The sequence below is a fragment of the Euprymna scolopes genome, chromosome 5 (assembly GCF_053919585.1).
Source record: "Euprymna scolopes isolate OS-2025 chromosome 5, ASM5391958v1, whole genome shotgun sequence".
Classification (NCBI taxonomy): domain Eukaryota; kingdom Metazoa; phylum Mollusca; class Cephalopoda; order Sepiida; family Sepiolidae; genus Euprymna; species Euprymna scolopes.
The window spans coordinates 174745302-174768195 of NC_136486.1; the positions used below are offsets into that span (position 1 = coordinate 174745302).

Consider the following 22894-nt stretch of genomic DNA (forward strand, 5'->3'; position numbering starts at 1 on the left):
TAAATGCAAAACTCGCGAACAATATTGTATTTGTATGCGAGATGATCGAACGTGGGTGTTAAAACCACGTGAATTGTTGATGGGTTTATTACGTGGTTTTCTCAACAAATCATTTTTTCCCTCTTGTAATCTGAAGTATTTGATTCTTGTTTGTATTTTTTTTTTTTATATTTAATGATATTTCTTTGTGTGAATATTGTAACATTTTTAAAAAATTGTAAAAGTGAATGTTGTGTAAAATTTTCACATTGATAGAATTTGCAGCAATATATATATATATATATATATATATATATATATATATATATATATATATATACTAGTAGTTTAGCTCAGCTTTACTCGGGCTCTATGTACTGTTTATAACTTTATGTGCATATATATATATATATATATATATATATATATATATATATATATATATATATATATATATATAATTAAAAAGTTTGACTCCTATCCAGGTAAGCTACATCTAAAATTTCTAGTGTTTAGACTCCAAATTGACTGACGAGTTTGATAGAGTCTGCAAAGGTCAACTCTTTCAATTTTGACCTCTTGGCAGCCAAATTTTCGCCCAAAAACTGATTAAAAAGCTTGCATGTCTGAATACCTTTTATGCAAAATTTCAAATGTTTAGACCCAAAATTGACAGAAAAGTTTGCTAGTGACCGTTAAGGTCAAATCTTTAGAACTGTGACCCCTTGGCAGCCAAAATTTCGGCCAAAAACTGATTAAAAAGCTTGCCTATGTTTGAATACATTTTCTGTAAAATTTCAAATGCTTAGACTAAATATTGGCTGAGTAATTTGGTAGAGACCGCAGAGGTTAAATTTTGTTTTTAACTTTGGCCCCAATTTTTCCGCCTTAACATTTATTGTATTGAGCTCAAATCAAATTAAAAAGTTTGATCCATGTCCAAGTAACCTATATCTAAATTTTTAAGTGTTTAGACCCAAAATTGGCAGAAGAGTTTGGTAGAGTTTTCAAAGGTCAAATTGTTGAACTTTGACTCCTTCAAAGCCAAAGTTTTAACAAAAAAACGATTGAAAAGATTTTTCCAAATCTCAATACTCCTTATGTCAAATCTCGAATCTGTAGACTGAAAATTAACAGAGTAGTTTGGTAGGGAAATGTACACACACACATGCAAACACACAGAGACAATTTCACTTATATATATATATATATATATATAAGTACGGTTAAAATCAAGTTCCATCTGTTTTTTGTTTACACTCTACATCATCTGATCTGAGATCTATGAATGCCCTGGAAATGTCACTTTTGATTAATGCTTACCAGTATTAAAATATTCGGTTATTCTGAAAAACAAAGTACATTGGCATATGTTAAAACTGGTAAACGTTAATCAAAAGTGACTTTTGCAAGGCAATCACACACACACACACACACACACACACACATTTCAGATCAACTGATGAAGAGTGTGTAGCAACCGCTATGCCCGACCGGAATATTTGAAACACCCACGTGTAGGAATATGACGTTGTGATGTGATTACCACACACATAAAACAAAAGGAACTATGTTATGCTCCCTTGTGTATGAATACAGTAAACAGGCTGGAACGTTCAAGAAAGCCTGTATATTAAGATTTACCTGCCAAAATCAAACCAGTTTTCTCTTCAATTTTACCAGCACACCATGTGTTTGAAGAAAGTCTTTCTACAAGAAATGTAAAAACACCCGTCATGATTTTACGTGTGATGCAGATGAACTTCGATACCCAGCGTGGAAATTTACCATGTATAGCGAGGACTCTGGTAGAGTACAAAATAGACTTCGTGGTTTGGTGGGGGGATGCCCTTTTCTCTTCCCTGCAACCTCTCTCCCACAGAAAAGACGTGGCAAGCCTGTCTTTGTTTTATCGTTATTTCCATGGCAGGTTCTCGTCTGAGCTCCAATCCCTCGTCCCCCCTCGCCAATCTTTCACGAGAAACACCCGTCTGGCTGAAACTACTGTCAATAATTTTCCCCATTCTTTATCTGTGCCTAAATCCAAACATAGATTCCATGAGCAAAGCTTTTTTCTTAGAACTGTGCGCCAGTGGAATTCTCTGCCGCTTGCCTGTTTCCCACCTGACTACAACTTGGACGTCTTCAAGTCCAACATAAACAAACTTCTGACAAACCGTCCCCTTAAGTAAGACACTCTATCAAAACCCCCAATACTAATGATTACTACAATACTATCTCATTGATTACTGTACACGCAATAAGCCTGTATATAAGTCCTAATCCCGTTACAAAAGAAAATAACGAAACGAATGGAATGAAGGAAACAAAGACTCGATTGCTGGAATAGATAAACGTGTCGTTTATTCACTGTTGAAAGAATGAATGTTTTAGATATAACACGTGTTCATGTCCGCGCGGGTGTAACCATCGTTTGTTGCAGGATTGGTAGTATAGAAGAAAACGTTCGGGTCACTGCTGTTTGTTCGCGTGTGGGAAGAGAAGTGAGTAATGTAATGGAACGAGAAATGGCAGTCCATCGTATAGACAAAGAAAAAGATAGAGGGTTGACATCAGTTAAACTGTGCGCCATGTTAGCCGTCAGCTACGCGGTGGTGTTCTCTGGCACAAGTAGTAGATAGAGAGAGAAAGAGTGAGAAAAAGTCAATCCAGGTTACGGAGATAGAAAGCGTATAAAGTGTACGTACTGTTTGTTAGCTTGTGCCCCATACATAGTCGCAGGGGGCGCCCCGAAAGGGGGGCGAATGGTCCGACAACCGCTCACCTCAAGAGCTAAGTCGAAAAGGGCTGGAAACAGCTTGTCCCTTTCTTTTATGGGTGTTTCCAGTGTCTTTTGCGCATGTGTGGATTTCCTTTGAAAGGGGAAGTGACGTCGTCCGTGTGTGCTTACGTGTGCGCTTATGTGAGTACATGTGTGTGTACGTTAGCGTGTGTGTATATGCATGTGAATGTGAGTGTATGTACGTGTGTGGACGTGGGCGCGTATGTATATGACAAGTAATATAGATTGAAATTTGAATGCATGTTTTTGTGTGAGACTAGAAAAGGCTCGCGCAAACCTCCTTTTGAATATTCTGCTTTCAAACAACTGTTCTTATGATATGGACACACTCACATATTTGCCTATAGAAAATAGCCACATGGATTTTAAGCCCTCGTTATCATAAAAGAATTAGTAATTTCAACCTTCTTGCCATACTTACAAAATCCTCACTTCAGTAATCCTTCATTATGAAAGTTCCACACAAAAATTAATTTTTAAATGAACAATTTAAACTAATATTCCTAACACGTAAATAATTGTTGTTTATTTTATGTTAATACAGGGATTTCGTGTTCTTTGTCAAATGTAATCCTAAGGCCTATATCTTATTTAAAGACCAGAAAAATAGTTTAACAATAACCTAATCACTCACTTTATTAATCCAACCAAAGCCGAAATAGGAAGAATTAGTAAAACAATCCTTTCTAGAATTAACAAGCGAATAAAAAAGACCTAGAAGAAACTGAAATGTTAGAAAACTCTCTGAATCAGTGTCTTATACATATAGTTTAAATTTCATCAACATCGGATGTCATGTTATTTGAAGTTTTAAAGCTACTTGGAGGAAGTATGTCCATTGTATTCCACAAAACATTTTATAGATATGATTTAAATTTCATCAAGAAAGGATATATTTAAAATTTGGAGAGGTTTTTCCTCCCATCCTATCCTTGAAGATAAAGGTCTTAAATACTTGGGACCAATCCTATTCTTTTTAGATACATTTTTAGTTTTTATGTAGATTTTTAAATTTTTCTTTCGATCAATAGAACACACACATTTATATTATAGCAATGATTGCTACAAGTAAAACGCAAAATTTAGATACAAAAAAATTTGAAGAAAGATTAAGTCTTCTAATAGCTAGAATAATTGCTTTCTTGGTTAAGCAATCAGTTTTTCAATTATATTCCTTCTATCAAGCCGTTCGCCATAAATCCACGCAATCAATTACAGTTCGATTTTTCAATTGAAATCGACATGCTGATTTTAAAGCATCACAATTTCTTCTCAACTGTTTGAAACGCACAATCATAATTTGTCTGTCTGTTTCATGGATCAGCTAATTGCTTTTTTTGTTTTTTAAATTTACTTTCGATTTATTTCTAATTTCTAGTTCTAAATAAATACTGAATAAAAAAAAAGAAAAGTAGATTAAATATTTTATTAATAATCTAGCTCTTCCTACCTGGCGTTGCCCGGAATTAAACAATCTATATATCAATAAAAGTGAACGTGTCTGTGTACATTTCCCTACGAAATAACTCTGTCAATTTTTAGTCTACAGATTCGAAATTTGGTATGCAGGGTACTGAGATTTGGGAAAATTTTTGTAATCCGTTTTCAGCCAGAAATGTGTGGTTAAGGGGTCAAAGTCCAACGATTTTACCTTTGAGAACTCTACCAAACTCCTCCGCCAATTTTAGGTATAAACAATTGAAATTTTAGATATAAGTTCCTTGGACATGGATCTAACTTAACTTGATTTGAGCCCAAAATAATAAATGGTAAGGGGTCATAATAGGGGTCAAAGTTAAAAAAAATTGACCTTTTTTTTTTTTTTTTTTTTTTTTTTTTTTGCTCAACATACACCTCCAAACACCCGGGCAACGCCGGGCTGAAATGCTAGTATTAAGTAATTTACAAAAAAAAAAAAAAAAAAAAGAAAAAAAAAGCAAGGTCAAAAATGGAACAGTATGCTGCTGCTGATGTTTTTATTGGTTTGTCGGTCATCATTGAAAAATATCATCATAGTAAAATAATTCCAAGTGGGATACAATTTAATTTGATAGAAAGTGAATAGAAATACATTTTCTTGTAAAGAACATGGCCTAAGTTTCTATAAATATTGTTTGCTATTTGGTGACCATGCTCTTCCTTATTAGGTTATTTTCAATAACAACAAATATAGTTCCCTATTCATGTCCTTTATGTATGTGAAGTGTTTGTGTGATGTCTCTTTTTTATTGCCTTGTTTGTTGTCATTGCTGAGACCAATCATGCTAAAAGCCTTGGTCATCAAGCCTTGATCCATTATAATCCTCTCCTTATAGTGGATTGATCCTCTTTTTAGCCAGTCTATAGGGCCTTCTTTATCTATATAGTCCTAGGTGAATTAATCGAAAAATATGTGTTCTGATTGATTGTTTTAATTATTTTGGGTTTATACTAAAAGTTTTTAATTTGCTGAGTTTTTAATTAAATGTAAAATCATAATATTAGACAAAATGATGTTTGATGCATTCAGACATCTCTGTCCATTACTCTGTCACGTTTAACTCTGAAATTTATGATGCGTCTATGTATTTCTATAAGGAGCTTTGTTTGTTGGTCGTTGGTTGCATTTCAACTTGAAATAGAATTTTCATTGATAAACACATAGATTGAATGGACATATCTTTGAATGGATCCAATAGAATTCAAAATAAGATGAAATCAAAAGATTTTATGCTTAAAATTTTTTATCGCTAAATGTATAAATTGGATGGACATCTCTTAAGAATCAATCCGTTCTTATTTCATTGTAATAGAAGATACTACTCACACAAGTAGCATGCTATCTGTTTGGCATGTCATATGCGGGATTCGGGGGAGGGGAAGAAGTAAATAACTTGTGTTTGTAGATTGATCATTTTTATATGTGACATTAATTTGCATATGAGAGGAATAGCGGCTATAAGGAGGATGAATTGAGGAGGATAGACAATTGATTGTTTGACAGCTAAGAGAAAACATCAAATCTGAAATTTGTTGTTGGTGTGAATTGTGCTGTTGGGTCTGTCAGTTTTTCTTTTGTGATTACAACTTCTATAATCTCGTAAGAAAAAAAAAAAACGTATTGACAACATTCATGCGACTTCTTACATTATAACTCTTAAGTGTCAATCACTCGACTCTGTCTTCTCCTGAATCTTTTCTTAACACAGTTAATGCATTCATATGCAAATGAATGTATTTCAAGCCACGCACCCCTATCAACATAAGATCATTTCACATACAAACCCGTGCCCAGATTGGCACTTACATCGCTAAGGCTTCTTACACTTTGACACCAAACACACCTGGGTCTCAATACAAGACCTCAGACATAGCTAGCATTCACTACATGCCCATACAGCTGACTCACACTATGTGGCCAGACACAACTAGCTCTCCACATTCTTGTTGACTTTCAAACATAAAAAGTCAGAATCGAAACATAAAATTTTTTTCCATTACATGGAAACGATGCCAAATTTAAAAAGTCTGACTTGAATTGTAATTTAATCTCTCCCTTTTACAACAATTTTTGAAAAGTTCGGCTTTCAAATTCTTATTTAAAATTCTCCTTAACACCACAACAATTTTCTAAAAGTCCAACCCTCTAATTCTTATGACCTCGGCAAAATAGTTTTAATATAATGGAAAGAAAGAAAAACAAAATCAAGTAAAACAAAAATACCATATTTGTCGTTTATGATTGTATTCTTATGACGAATGAAGTATTTTTGTTTTACTCAAGTTTTTTTCTTTCTTTCCATCATATTAAAACTATTTCTTTGATATAATTTAGTCTCTCTTTATACCTCTACAGAATTAACCATTTTATTTTAATTTAACCCTTTATGACCTGAATTATGATGTAGATGATTTGAAAATATTTATCATTAATTTTAGTTAGTTTAAAAGGTAATGATATCATGATTGTCTTCAAAGTGAAAAAATTATAAAGTTTAATAGTTAAACTACCACTGAGAATTTTTGCATTTCATTAACTTGATTGTTATGCAATAGTGTTTGAAAAAATTGCGGTTATGACAACAAACGGAATCCTCCAGTCTTTGAGATAGATGGCGGCATACTGAATGTAAGCAATGGACAGTTGCAATCTAGAGGTATCTGATATCTACCCAGATACTGAACTATGTACAAGGCGTGTTTAATCAATTCCCACTTTATTTATCACATTATATTCATTCATTTACAACTGAACAAATTAGTTCAACCAGGTCATAAAGAGTTCAATTAACCGTTGACTCCCGGGAAAAGAAAAGCTAACTTATTTCCACCCAATTTGTCTTTTTTCAGAGTATGACAAGTTTACTCGTCCAATAAATTTAATAAAAAAAAAAAAATGCAGGTACAGCCGACTTTTTACAGCAATTCTCTTCATTTCTGTGTATTTCTCAGCCAGAACCAAGCATTCTTCCACGTCTGGAAGCTGCATCTCTCTTCCATCACAGCAGGTATTGCAAGAAGTCACAATGCATCACTTTTTGGCACACAGTTTTCTTCCTCTTTTTTTTTTTTTTTTTAACCGTGTTTGAAATTGTAAGGTTTTCTGAAAAACTTATGCAAATTAAAAAAGTCACAAACACCAAGCACTGAATGACTTGCTTTTCTCAAGTTTAGATTAAAGTTTGTCGATTATGAGTTGCATAAAACTGGGCAGTGTGCACTGCATACCCTTCACGCATTTCATCCTGGTCACTGCTGACATCATGTAATTAAAAAGAAATGCTAATCTATTAAAAATCATGTAATTAAGAAATCTGTCAACAAAAAGCAATTCTCAGAATACATAAAGCCAACAGAGTCGGTTATTAACACAAAAATGATTGATGAGTTAAATCAAAATATCTAGTGCTTATTTTGCTCAGCCTCCAAAGCCACCTGAATCTAAATTATTATTGAGATATATTTTCTCTGTTGGCTCAGGTGAATGGTCCTGCATCCTGTTCAGTTGTGGGAAGTCAATCTGAGCTTTGTCTTTTTGCCCTTTGAGAAGGTTTTAGTTTATTGTTAATCATCTGAAAATTACTGTCAGTTTGTGTAAATGTACATTTATTTAACCAAGTTAATTAATGTAGGTGTGCCTCAGGGATCGATTATTATTCCTGATATTCATAAATGACATCCCTGATAAAATTGTGCCTGATTTGGGTATCTTTGCTGATGATACCACACTCTATAATAGACATGAAGGGGAAAAACAAATACACACGTATCCAAGTCATTGGTAGAAACCCTAGAAAAGGACTTTCATTAAGTACTGGAATGGAGCCACAAGTAGATTTAATGCTACTAAGACTAAACTTCTTTCCTTTAACAACTGTATAAAAAAAAAGTTCTCAACCACTGATTCCTGTGACAACACCCTACATGAGAGCCCATATTTCAAACTCCTTGGCTTAACATTCACAGGCAACATGAATTTCAACAAATACATTGAGGACATTGCCAAGGCTGCTGCAAAGGTGGACTCTTTCTCTACCATGCTAGAAAATTACTCATACCAACAAGTATCCTACCACTCATAGCACCTGTGCCATCTTGAAGTACATACTCCCAACCAATCTGACAAGCAGCATAATTCCACACCTTCACTGTTGAGATGCTAGATGCTGGAAAACTTTCTATTTTAATAGTTTCTTCCTTCATATTGCTAGACTTTGGAATTCCTTCCTCGTTTCCTGCTTCCCTGACTGTACTGACAAATGTAATGTGAACAGACATCTTGCTGCTCAACTCCACATAGTTTTCTGTTAGACACAATTTCAAATAGTAGCCACTTATGTCCAAGTGGCAATATGGCTTATTTGGAGTGCAAAAGAGTAAAAATAAATTTTAAAAATGTTTTATTTCATTCATTCATAACAGATTTTTGTCCACTTTTTCATTTTTAACATTTTAATTGTCAGCGTTGGTCTTGGTACATTGCAAAGACACTATAATCCTCCTCCTCCTCCTCCTCCAAACCAGAATCCACGCTACATTATCAAGAAAATTCTCTAATAATATCTCTAAAAAGGTAAAGAATTGAATCATGCTAACCTATTAAAATGAGTTTTAAATTCATAATAAAATCTTTTAGGAATAAATAGTCTAGTTGTAATTCTAACGCTGGATGTACGTGTTGTCACTTGTCTTTCTGATGCAGAAGCAAACAAGTTCTAAAATATATCATAATGACCATTGAGGAAATTGTTGGCCAAAATGAGACCACAGCATAATTGTTGGCACTCAAGGTTAAGGGTCTTGAGTCGGTTTCCATAGGGCAGATCTCATAGACTCTGCACCATTCGAGTAGCCAGTTTTTGAACTCTCTCCAGATGTTGGTATTGGTATTAGATGTGGAGAAGAGGCCTGCACACCATACTCTAATAATAAAGTGGGAGACATGAATGTTTCTATTTACTTGCAAGGCCAGAGTTAGACACAAGGTCAGTTTTTAATGTGTGGAAATCCAACTCCTAAAAAGCGACACTTTGGATTGCAATAAAAATTGCCTTAATTTCGTTGAGAGAACAGAAAAGATAAAGTATAGTATCAGAACATATACTACACTTTGATCCTAGACAAAAAGCCAAGACAGTACGAGTGTGTGATTATTAAATGATTCTACAAATGAAATTGGTTATAATAGATGATGCATTGTAAAAAACGAGACCCACTCTCTACATTAGGCAAATGATGACTGTAAACGCACACTATGTACCACCTGGTCAGTGATCTGTCTGATCAAAAGTGTTATATCAAAGTTTTCCTTGCAGACTAGTGTACTTATCTATTAGCTTTTCTAATTGATGAAATAGCAGGGCTGCCTGGCATTAACTAAGAACACCTGTGTACTCCTCCTATCCCAATCATTTTTATTATCTTTAATTTCTGTAATTTTCAATCGTTCAGAAAAAACTGTCAAAATATTTAGAGTTATGTAAACATGCACTATGCACACTCGCTTGCCATAATTGTTTCCATCGTTATGCCGGGCTACAGTTGTCTGTCGATCCATGTCGTGCTGTAATTTAGTCCTCATACCAAGCAAAACCAGACGTCCAGTTTATGAAGAAATAATACTTTTTCTTTGAGTTTACAAATAATACCCCCTCTACTTAGGTGAATAATAGATATGCAACATTGAATTGTTGTTTGATCAGACCAAAACGTATAAGTCCTATTATAGACACTCAATTTGTACACAAGAAGAGACATACTAGTCCAACTGCCTTGGTAGCTCTAACCAGAACCAACTTCAAGTCCTCCGGGGTCTCTTCATGTCTGACTGACTCTGGCCTTTTGTTGGTGGTTATTTTTCAGTCAGCCAGAGGAGACATTCCCTGAAGATAATATCCATCTGGTCTTTTGTTGGTGGTCATTTTTCAGTCAGCCAGAGGAGACATTCCCTGAAGATAATATCCATCTGGTCTTTGGACATTGGTTCTCATAGAAAGCCAAACTCATCAGAACTAAACAAAGAGAATATCTCTTGGGTGTTATGTTAATGAATTTTTGAGATGAGGATTAATTATTCATATTATTTCGATTCTTTGAACTACTATTCTCATCTTGATTCTTTTTTTACATTTCGGTTGATGTAACCTCTGACCTTCTTCGGGTTCATCTTGTCGAACTCAGGAATTTGAACAGAATTTCAAACGGAACCCTTTATTTACTTCACGGAGGTAGCATATTCTTGTTTTGTCAGCCATGACTGAATAGAGGTCCTAAGTAATTCGCAATTGTATTTTTTCGGTCGCCCACACTGAGAATTGAACTTTCAACCTTCAGGAGAATATCACTTTTACAATTGATTTTTTTTTTCCAAGGACTCTTACCACTGTGACATGGGTCCTCGCGGATGGCGCAAGTATGAATTTTGGCAGCCTTAAGACTGAGAACAGTAATCTGAAGAATCCAAATAATACGAATCTTGGGTGATCTGACTCTGACCAGAGATATTTTCAACTCTCTGCATTCCATCCCTTCCGCCAGTCCATCATCTAACAACTGCACCATCTGCCAGTCACGTACATCAGCAAAATCTGCTGCACCACATACATTTAGAGAGTTATTTCTCTTAATTTCTTGAATGAAAGAACATTTTTTTGACTCCATAGTCACTTCTTTGGTTTCTTGTTTGTACAAGTTCTTATTAGATCATCAAAGCTATGTTTAAGCCTAGATTGGTAATACTATTTGGTGTACGTGAGAAGATGATGGCCCCTTTATAAGTCTACCTATGTTAAAAAAAAACTAACGTCATCTACGGATTGCAAACTGATAACTACAAATAAATCTTATCGGCTACATGATGCCCACATTCTCGATGTTAAAAAATAAAGTTGTCGGACACAATGTAGAGTTGTGGAGTTGGAACGTATAAAATATCCAACTATTTTTCTTTTTTTTTAAATCTGCCAATATTCAAGATGTCTGTTGATTCTTCAGAGATAAACTCAGACTCCCAGCATTTTTACAAATCTGAAAAAAATCTCCAATTTTGCAACCGTAGCAAAATTTACATGTAAAGAAGAAGAAAAAGAAGAAAGCACAAACGAATGAATATCACAGTAGTTTATTTTTATTATTGGAATATTTTTTAGATGAATAATTTATTTATTTGTTTATTTATTTGTTTGTTTGTTTATTTATTTATTTATTTGTTTTTTGTTTGTTTGTTTTTTGTGTTTTGTTTTTTTGTGGACTATTATCCTCATCTTCTAATTGTTATTTCACAACGTTTTGGCCAACTATTCCTCTTGCCTTTGTCAGGTGGTAAACCGTAGCGCAGTGGATAGACGTTGAATCTCTACGGTTCCAAGTGAACATTGTCTGAAGATAGCGGTTTCAATCCTACCCAAAGCTGGCCAGAGAATTAGTTGGCCAAAACATAGTGAAACGACAACAACTATGGAAGGCAGTAATTACTGAGGATGCAGTTAAGAGACTCAGCATTCCTATTCCATTGTGGTTTACCACTTGACGAAATAGTAGAGGAATAGTTGGCTGAAACGTTGTGAAACAACAATTAGAAGATGCGGATAATAGTCTGCAAATAAATAAATAAATGTAAAAATTGCTCATCTCAAAAGGATTGCAATAAAAAAAAAATATTACATTCGGTATGAACCCGATGATGGAAGACCAGATAAGAATGAAAAAAAAACTTGGATATATAAGACCAAAAAATCCAACCTTAATCGCCCTTCGGGGCCCGTGGCACAGTGGATAGAGGCATCGAATCTCTACGGTTCCACGTGAGCATTGTCTGAAGATAACTGATTCAATCCTACCCAAAGCTTGCCAGAGGATTAGTTGGCCAAAACGTGGTGAGACGACAACTATGGAAGGCAGTAATACTGAAGATACAGTTAAGAGACTCAGCATTCCTATCCCGTCGTGGTTTACCATCTTACGAAGGTCAGAGGATTAGTTGGCCGAAACGTTGTGAAACAACTAGAAGATCAGGATAATAGTTCGCAAATAAATAAATGAATAAATGTATCACAGTAGTTTGTTTTACTTGTTTTAATTGAACTATTGTTCTTATCTTCACTGTTATTTGTGAAGATGAAAAAAATGTTGTTTGTTTTGTTTTTGTTTTTTTGTTTTTTTTACACAGTGATCACCACTTATCAAGGCCCGGAAGCCACTCAGGGATAAGGGTTATTGCAAGTACATTACGTTAGTGTGGAGATTTGATGAAGTGTTTACTTAAGGGGGCGGTTCATTAGGAATTTGTTAACGTTGGACTTGAAGACATCCAAGTTGTAGTCCAGTGGGAAGCAGGCAGACAGAACAGAGTTCCACAGGCGTGCAGTTCTAAGAAAGAAGCTTTGTTCATGGAATTCACGTTTTGATTTAGGCACAGATATAGAGTGGGGGAAATTTTTCACAGTGGATTCAGCTAGACGAGTGTTTTTCGTGAAAGATTGGCGGGGGGGGGAACCAGAGATTGGAGTTCAGACGAGCACCTGCCATGGAAATAACGGTAAAACAAGGATAGGCTCGCAACGTCTCTTCTGTGGGAGAGAGGTTGCAAGGTAGAGAAAAAGGCATCCCCCACTAAGCCACAAAGTCTATTTTGTACTCTGTCAAGGCAGGATAGGCTGTTTTTTGCAGATCCTGCCCAGATATGGCAACAGTATTCCATCCTTGGATGTACTTGGCTTTTATATAGATAGAGAATTGCATCAGTAGTGAGATATCTTCTGGAGCGGTAGAAGGATCCCACCATCTTTCCAGCGACCTTGGCAACAGACGATGTACGTGTTCCATTTCAGATCAGGAGTAAAGGTCAAACCCAGAAGCTTGTCAAAACACGGGGCCTCACCCAGACGAGAGCCATCCATCACAATTGATGCCAGATGGGGATCAGAGCGTTGATGATGTAAGGATAGGAGTTTGGTTTTGGATGCATTAAAGGTAACCAGCCACATCTTCCCCCACTGAACCACGCGCTCGAGATCAGAGGAGAGGGAATCAGAGAGAACTTTGTCATTTACAGCCTTTGATGTGTTGCCGTAGATGGTCGTGTCATCAGCATAGATGTCAACGAATGATTTAAGTATGTGTTTAAGGAGGTCATTGATGTAGATCAGGAAGAGAGTTGGGCCCAGGATTGACTCCTGAGGGACTCCAGCATTTATATTGCAGGCCTCCGATTTTTGTCCATCTACCACTACTCTTATGAGCCTATCGGAGAGAAATGATTTTATGATTGAGAAAACATTTCCAGTTATACCGTAGCTGGAAATCTTGTGAAGTAGACCCTTATGCCATACCTTGTCGAAGGCCTTTGATATATCAAGAGCAATTGCCCTAGAAAGGAAGCCTTTGTCAAGAGATTCACTAATCCTGTGGGATATAACCGTCAGCACATCTGCGGTAGATCTTGCAGAGCGGAAACCATATTGTGTGTCACTAAGTAGGTTATTCCTGCTGAGGTGGTTGACTATTTCTCTATTTAATATGGATTCCAGCAACTTACTCATAACACACAGGAGAATTATTGGTCTGTACTGAGAGAGAGATGACTTATCACCTGAATTCTTAAATACAGGGCAAACTGATGAGGTCTTCCAGGGAGTCGGAAAGCACTTCTCCTTAAGGCAGCGCTTAAATAGTTTCCTAAGTATGGGAGCAAGTTCTGGTTGAAGCTTTTTTAACACTATAATTGGGATGCCATCAGGGCCAGTTGCTTTACTGGAATCTAGGTTCTTGATTAGCTTGGCGACCTCATTCACGGATATTTGTATGTTACCTAGCTTGTTCTGTGTTATAGGAGGAAATATGGGGAGTTGATGGCCTTCGTCGTCGCATAGGGTAGAATTAGCTACAAAGTTCTTTGCAAATAGTTTGGCCTTGTCTGACGCTGACGAGATGACCTCTGGTCCATTGATAATGGTTGGGATAGAACGCACACTTTTGTTCAGGATCCTATTTGTTATTTGCCAAAACTGGTGGGAATCAAGCCGCTGATCAGCTACCTTGGATTTAACAGACTGGGCATATAGCTCTCTTGCATTTTTTATTACTCTTTTACAGTGGTTGCTGGCAGTCCTGAAATTTGTGAAGATGAAAAAAATGTTATTTGTGAAGATGAAAAAAAAATGTTATTTGTGAAGATGAAAAAAAAATGTTATTTGTGAAGATGAAAAAAAAATGTTATTTGTGAAGATGAAAATAAATGTTATTTGTGAAGATGAAAAAAAATGTTATTTGTGAAGATGAAAAAAATGTTATTTGTGAAGATGAAAAAAATGTTATTTGTGAAGATGAAAAAAAAATGTTATTTGTGAAGATGAAAAAAAATGTTTGTGAAGATGAAAAAAAAATGTTATTTGTGAAGATGAAAAAAAATGTTATTTGTGAAGATGAAAAAAATGTTATTTGTGAAGATAAAAAAAATGATATTTGTGAAGATGAAAAAAATGTTATTTGTGAAGATGAAAAAAATGTTATTTGTGAAGATGAAAAAAATGTTATTTGTGAAGATGAAAAAATTGTTATTTGTGAAGATGAAAAAAATGTTATTTGTGAAGATGAAAAAAATGTTATTTGTGAAGATGAAAAAAATGTTATTTGTGAAGATGAAAAAAAAATGTTATTTGTGAAGATGAAAAAAATGTTATTTGTGAAGATGAAAAAAAATGTTTGTGAAGATGAAAAAAAATGTTATTTGTGAAGATGAAAAAAATGTTATTTGTGAAGATAAAAAAAATGATATTTGTGAAGATGAAAAAAATGTTATTTGTGAAGATGAAAAAAATGTTATTTGTGAAGACGAAAAAAAATGTTATTTGTGAAGATGAAAAAAAATGTTATTTGTGAAGATGAAAAAAAAATGTTATTTGTGAAGATGAAAAAAATGTTATTTGTGAAGATGAAAAAAAATGTTATTTGTGAAGATGAAAAAAAATGTTATTTGTGAAGATGAAAAAAATGTTATTTGTGAAGATAAAAAAAATGATATTTGTGAAGATGAAAAAAAAATGTTATTTGTAAAGATGAAAAAAATGTTATTTGTGAAGATGAAAAAAAATGTTTGTGAAGATGAAAAAAAATGTTATTTGTGAAGATGAAAAAAATGTTATTTGTGAAGATAAAAAAAATGATATTTGTGAAGATGAAAAAAATGTTATTTGTGAAGATGAAAAAAATGTTATTTGTGAAGACGAAAAAAAATGTTATTTGTGAAGATGAAAAAAAATGTTATTTGTGAAGATGAAAAAAAAATGTTATTTGTGAAGATGAAAAAAATGTTATTTGTGAAGATGAAAAAAAATGTTTGTGAAGATGAAAAAAAATGTTATTTGTGAAGATGAAAAAAATGTTATTTGTGAAGATAAAAAAAATGATATTTGTGAAGATGAAAAAAATGTTATTTGTGAAGATGAAAAAAATGTTATTTGTGAAGACGAAAAAAAATGTTATTTGTGAAGATGAAAAAAAATGTTATTTGTGAAGATGAAAAAAAAATGTTATTTGTGAAGATGAAAAAAATGTTATTTGTGAAGATGAAAAAAAATATTTGTGAAGATGAAAAAAAATGTTATTTGTGAAGATGAAAAAAATGTTATTTGTGAAGATAAAAAAAATGATATTTGTGAAGATGAAAAAAATGTTATTTGTGAAGATGAAAAAAATGTTATTTGTGAAGATGAAAAAAATGTTATTTGTGAAGATGAAAAAAAAATGTTATTTGTGAAGATGAAAAAAATGTTATTTGTGAAGATGAAAAATATGTTATTTGTGAAGATGAAAAAAATGTTATTTGCGAAGATAAAAAAAATTTTATTTGTGAAGATGAAAAAAATAGTCCAATCCAAACAAGTAAAACAATCAGCCCTCATCTAAAAAATTCAGCATTGTAATGACAGTAGTTTGTTCACCCAAACTTGACTGAGTTAATACTGAAGCAAAATATGATTCTCTATTGTATCTTTTGTTGATTTTCAGTGTTAAAACAGACAACTTTTTTTTTTATATTACTGTTTACTTAAAAGGTAGAGTTAAATTATTTTAAAATAAATAAATAAAACGCCTAAAAGCTAAATCGTTAACTTCAAATGTGAAATTTGGAGTCTGCCATTTTTTTCAGAGTTGGATTATTTAAACCGAATTGTGGTTTGACTGTTTTCAGTCAACTCCTCACTTCTGTTTGTGTTAGTAAATAATGCTAAACAATTCATAGGAATAAAAGACTTTTTTTTAAAGAAACGCCACAAATTTATCAAGTTGATATCCAAACGCACCAGGTGTGAATTTCCCAAAAGTCGGAATGTGTTTTCAGTTAAAACTATCCATCCAGTTTTGCCATTTTAATAAAGTCGTTAAGATGATTGGGAGCAAAACACGTGATAGAAGCTGCTTGTTGTAAATAAATGAATTGTTTCCACTAACGTTAAAAGTGGCCTTTTAGTTTAGGTCAGTCATTTTTTTTTTTGTCTGAAGTTTTGTTATTTCAAAATACAAATACAAGAATTATACTTGTTTAGTGGCATCGAATTTCAGCATTCATTCGAGACATCCATTAAACAAGTTTTAACTTAGTAGGACATCATTTTCTCTTACTCTTTCTTTTTTTGTCTCTCATCCTTTTCTTTCTTCTCTTTATTCTCTCTTATTCTATCCCTATCCCTCTTTTCTCTTAATTTGTTCTTTACTTTTCTTGTTTCTCTTTTATTATTTTATCTCTACCCCCTCTCTCTCTCTCTCTTCATTTACATCCTCATTCTCTTTTCTTTCTCTTCAAACTTCTATCTCTCCCTCTTTTCTTTTTGTCTCTCTTTTTTCATTTTTTGACTCTCTCTTTCTCAATTTACTCTCTCTCTCTCTCCCTCTCCGTTTACTCTCTCTCCAGTCTCCACTTACTCTCTCTTAGTTTAATCTTTCTCCGTTTACTTTGTTGTCTATCTCCGTTTACTCTCTCTCTCTCTCTCTCTCTCTCTCTGTTTACTTTCTCTCTCTCTCCGTTTTTTTTCTCTCTCTCTCTCTCTCTGTTTACTCTCTCTCTCTCTGTCTATTTACTCTCTCTCTCTCTCTTTCTCTGTTTACTCTCTTTCTGTCAGTTTACTCTCTCTATTTACTCTCTTTCTGTCTGTTTACTCTTTCTCTCTCTTTCCGTTTACTCACTTTCTCTTACTCCGATCCGGTTTACCCCCCCCCCCCGTTTCCCTCATCTAAAAATAAGCTGTGTTGTCTGATAAGAATTTGTACAAGCTGAACGTATTGTGTATCAGCAGAACCACGCCAAATCACAACAAAACAAGGTAACCAAAACCCCCTCTTTTTCTTTTCCATTTTTACATTTATTTGCAAACTTGTTTGATTAGCAAATTCTTAATCATTCAAATTATTATTGGATGTTGCTGAATTAATTACATTTGAATATTATTTCTTTTCTTCATTTCTTTTCGCTGACAAGCAAAACTATTTCCCCCTTCTTCCAACTATGTTGATTATAACTTGCTACAAGCAAACACACATTTTCAACTCACTTTTAAGTTTGTACTATTAATTCCCTTTAAGTCCCTATTAATCAGAATCGATGTTAAGTACCCCCCGCCCCTCTGATTGGATGATTTCAGATGTCCTCGGGAGGCCGATTTATTTTATTTTTATCTTTTTACTAAAAAAAAAAAAAAAAAAAAAAAAAAAAAAAAATGGCAAAAATATATATTTTTACAAAATATTTTTTTTGCAGATAATTCAGTATCTCCCATTTAAATCGTACCATCCATCACTTAAAGATTCACCTACTTGTTTTCGGTTCAAAACAAACTGAAAAATAGTGGGCGGTCTATTATTTAGAAAGGGTGGGGTGGGGGTCTTAATAACCAATTTTTTAATTCTTTGTTTTCTTCCCCCCTCACTCCATGCAAATGAAATAATTGTGCATAAATTATTATTTATTTTCATTATTTTATTTTATTTTATTTATTTTTTTAACGATTTGTGAAATTTGAGTAGGATGGCCTCTGGAGTAAATGTGGTATTATGGTGATTGATGATTCTAGCTAAGAATAGGATAGAAATCTTTTAGTTATAGTGACCAAGCATGAACAAAGACACAATTTCCCACACTTTCGAATGGCCTTGTGTCTAATTTGTTTAAAATGTTTAAGATGTCAAGTTTTAAAATATTTTTTTGCAAATAAATAGTTCAAAGTGTATTTATGAACAAATAAAATTTCCAACGAATTTTGCGTTATCTTTAGTAGGACGATCCCCTTGTGTAAATGTGGTATTGTGGTGACTGAGATGATTTTAGACATTTTTATCACTTTAAACCAACGATGATCAATGACACACATTTCCCCCACTTTTCATAGCCTTGTGTCCAATTTGTTTTGAAAGTTATTTTAAATTTTATGCAAATAATTCAAACTGTAATATGTATTCTGTTATTGCATGTTATAGTTTCTGCCCCCCCCCCCGGTCAGTGAATGAGAAATCCTTCTAAACAGACAATTTTTATTTTTGTTCCAATCTAGAGTATCCCTTTTTGGGGGGAGTTAGATTTTTCCCACAATAAAAACCGACCTTGTGTCTAACTTTGCCTTCATGATGGGGTGGGGGTGGGGGGTTAAAGAGAAACAAACAAAATAACATTACTACCCCACGTGGTTTGTTTAGTCCCAACTTAAATTCCATCAAACTTCCACAAGTTTTTGATGATATGTGCATATTGGTTTGTTTTTAATTCTACGGTAGATTTAAGAGGAAGGTATGAACCCCTAACACTGACACTTGATACTTTTTGTTTTGTATATTTTTTTTAATATTTCACAAATGATGCAAATAGTTTGATTCCTGTGTGTGTGTGTGTGTGTGTGTGTGTGTGTGTGTGTGTGTGTGTGTGTGTACTTACAATACAGTTTTACTTAGCAGATCTTTAAAAACAGGGGTAGTCCTGCTCGTTCTGAAGAGACCATCATCTCTAGCATTACCTCGTTTGGAAGGGTGTGTTGGTTTATTATTATCAACCGGGGCTGCTTATGATAGGTTGATTGTTATTCAAAATTCAATCAAACTAGAAAACACATAACTCGTCATGGAACAAAAATGTCATATTCCAGATTTTTTATGCGTAAAAAATCATTTTTTTAAAGATTTTTATTGATTAATAGTAATTCGTAGACATTGCAAATCTGATTTTAATCTCTATTTCAGTATTGGTAGTTCGAATTAAGTTGTCTCTCTTTATTTATTGAATATGGCAGAGTGAGACACGCCTCCTGATAAATTTGATTTTCTTAGTAAAAAAACAAAAGTACTTGACCAATCTATGGTTTTTGCATTATGGTGTTTTCATTCTATAACGGTTTGTACATTATAAAGACTTTTCTGTATTTTTGTTTATTAAGTAGGTTGAATTCTGGACAAGAACTGATAGGTTTTGGGGCATTTGTTCCTACTGTGCTGCTCTCCTTGTGTAACAAAAACACTCCTTATTCTCGAAATAACATTTGTTTTGATCTTTTCAAAAAAAAAAAAAAAGAAGAAATTGAAGCTTTTTCAACATTTTTTTCCAAGGTAAAAAAAATGTCATAGTACCCCCCCCCGCTATAGAACCTCGTTTTGTAAATAATGCACATAAACATCAGAACAGAAAAATGGCTAAGAACAGCTGCAATTATCAGTGGCAATTTTACAATTTCTCACATTAGATGTAGATGCAAATCAACAAAGTCGTATGATGAAACGTCTGTTCCTGGAGTTATCTTTGGTCCACGTCTTTGTACTTATCATATTGTACTTATCATACATCTCATACTTATCATACATCTCATACATATTGTACTTGTCATACATCTCATACATATTGTACTTGTCATACATCTCATACATATTGTACTTGTCATACATCTCATACTTGTCATACATCTCATACATATTGTACTTATCATACATCTCATACATATTGTACTTGTCATACATCTCATACATATTGTACTTATCATACATCTCATACATATTGTACTTGTCATACATCTCATACATATTGTACTTGTCATACATCTCATATATATTGTACTTATCATACATCTCATACATATTGTACTTATCATACATCTCATACATATTGTACTTATCATACATCTCATACATATTGTACTTGTCATACATCTCATACATCTCATACTTGTCATACATCTCATACATATTGTACTTATCATACATCTCATACATATTGTACTTATCATACATCTCATACTTATCATACATCTCATACTTGTCATACATCTCATACATATTGTACTTATCATACATCTCATACATATTGTACTTATCATACATCTCATACATATTGTACTTATCATACATCTCATACATATTGTACTTGTCATACATCTCATACATATTGTACTTGTCATACATCTCATACATATTGTACTTATCATACATCTCATACATATTGTACTTATACATCTCATACATATTGTACTTATCATACATTTCATACATATTGTACTTATCATACATCTCATACTTATCATACATCTCATACATATTGTACTTATCATACATCTCATACATATTGTACTTATCATACATCTCATACATATTGTACTTATCATACATCTCATACTTATCATACATCTCATACTTATCATACATTTCATACATATTGTACTTATCATACATCTCATACATATTGTACTTATCATACATCTCATACATATTGTACTTATCATACATCTCATACTTATCATACATCTCATACATATTGTACTTATCATACATCTCATACATATTGTACTTATCATACATCTCATACATATTGTACTTATCATACATCTCATACATATTGCACTTATTATACATCTCATATATATTGTACTTGTCATACATCTCATACTTATCATACATCTCATACTTATCATACATCTCATACTTATCTTACATCTCATACATATTGTACTTATACATCTCATACATATTGTACTTATCATACATCTCATGCAGCCCAGTTTCACTGGACAGGTACTTTTTGAATAAGAAAACAATCTAAGTTGTCTTCAATGGTTATGCATCAAAACAAAATGATATAAACACGGGTATGCAATAGGGGTCGGTCTTTGGACCTTTATTATTTCTAGTATTCATAAATGACCTCCCTGATAAAATTGTCTCTGAGATGGGTATTTGCTGATGACACTACGCTCCATAACAGACACGACGGGAAAACGAATGAACAAATATCCAAGGCAATGGTGGAAACCCTAGATAAAGAGAGTTTGTAGTGGAATGGGGATATAAATGGATGGTAGCATTTTTTTTTTTTTTAACTGTAGAGATCCCTAAATGCCAGAAAATCTTCCACTAAAATAGTGTTTAATACAGAAGAATCTTTTTATTTTTTATTTTTATTTTTTTAGAAGCATATTATAAAAAAATGAAACCTTTAAAATATAATATTCAATTCTTTCAAATAAAAGAATCTACAAATCATAGTTTATACATATATATTTTATCGGAATCCTTCGAGATGAGTAATTTGTGTATTTTATCTTATTTATTTGCAGGCTGTTATCCTCATCTTCATCGTGATTGTTGTTTCACCACGTTTCGGTTAATTGCGGATACAGTTACAAAACTCAGCATTCCTATCCCGTCGCAGTTAATCACCTGAAGAAAGCCAGAGAATGAGTTGGCCGAAAGGTGGTGAAACAACAACAACCATGAAGATGAGGATAACAGTTTGCAAATAAATAGAATAAAATATTTTAATTTCAATTTTTATTTGATCGTACTTGAGATAAAATAATTTAGTGAAGTCTTTGTGCTTGATGTTTGTGTTTTTATTTGAGGCACTTTTCAATCGAAAGTCTACTTGTCACTTCACTCTCTTCTCACCCATTTGTGTTAAGAATTTGCAAGATTTCAATCAGCTTTAGCATCTCTACTCGATTTCATCAGTTTGTGGAGAAGGTGAGAGAGGGGTTTCTGACATTACCATGTACCAAAGGTGCAAAAATGTAAAAATAGTAAAACAAAACCTGAAATTTGTTTTTTTTTTCCAACCACACGTTGTGAGTCATGCATCCGTATGTTGGGAATGGACTATCTCTGACTTTGTCTCTTTCTCTCTTTCTCTCTTTCTCGGTGCAATTGAAGTTGAAACCCTACCCCATGATTAAACGCAACTTTTATCAAGTAAAATTCTATGGGATATCCAATGATAGTGTTAATTTTATACAAGAGGATTTTACAATATTGTGGAGTTTACGTTTGCACTTACACATATTTTATTTATAACTTGAATATGATGGAAATTTAAGAATAAAAGTGCTTATATAGGGTTCAGAGAACAGCAATACACAGAGGTCCTCATTCATTCCTGTAAATACTAAGATGCTTGTATAAAGTTTTTTTTTGTTATTATTTGCAAGCCAATTTTATTTTATTTTATTTTTTAAAAACAATTTAACATTTTGTTGAAACGTTGGTTAACACACACACACACACACACATATATATATATATATATATATATATATATATATATATATATATATATATATATACTAGCGAGGGGTACCCGGCGTTGCCCGGGTGTTTGGAGGTGTGTGTGGAAAC

At 33.4% G+C, this 22894-nt stretch overlaps 1 protein-coding gene across 4 annotated transcripts in view; it reads left to right on the forward strand.

Moving 5' to 3' along the window:
* Window positions 1–22894, forward strand: part of LOC145277043 (coiled-coil domain-containing protein 28A-like) — a 93388-nt gene that overhangs the window by 20933 nt on the left and 49561 nt on the right. The window contains exon 1 of one of the 4 annotated variants that reach the window (XM_080128680.1): window positions 16709–17580. The exons of the other annotated variants lie outside the window; for them this stretch is intronic. The gene's annotated coding sequence lies outside the window, so the exon portion shown is untranslated. Of the gene's footprint in view, window positions 1–16708; window positions 17581–22894 lie in introns of those variants that run through there. 4 annotated transcript variants of the gene reach the window in all.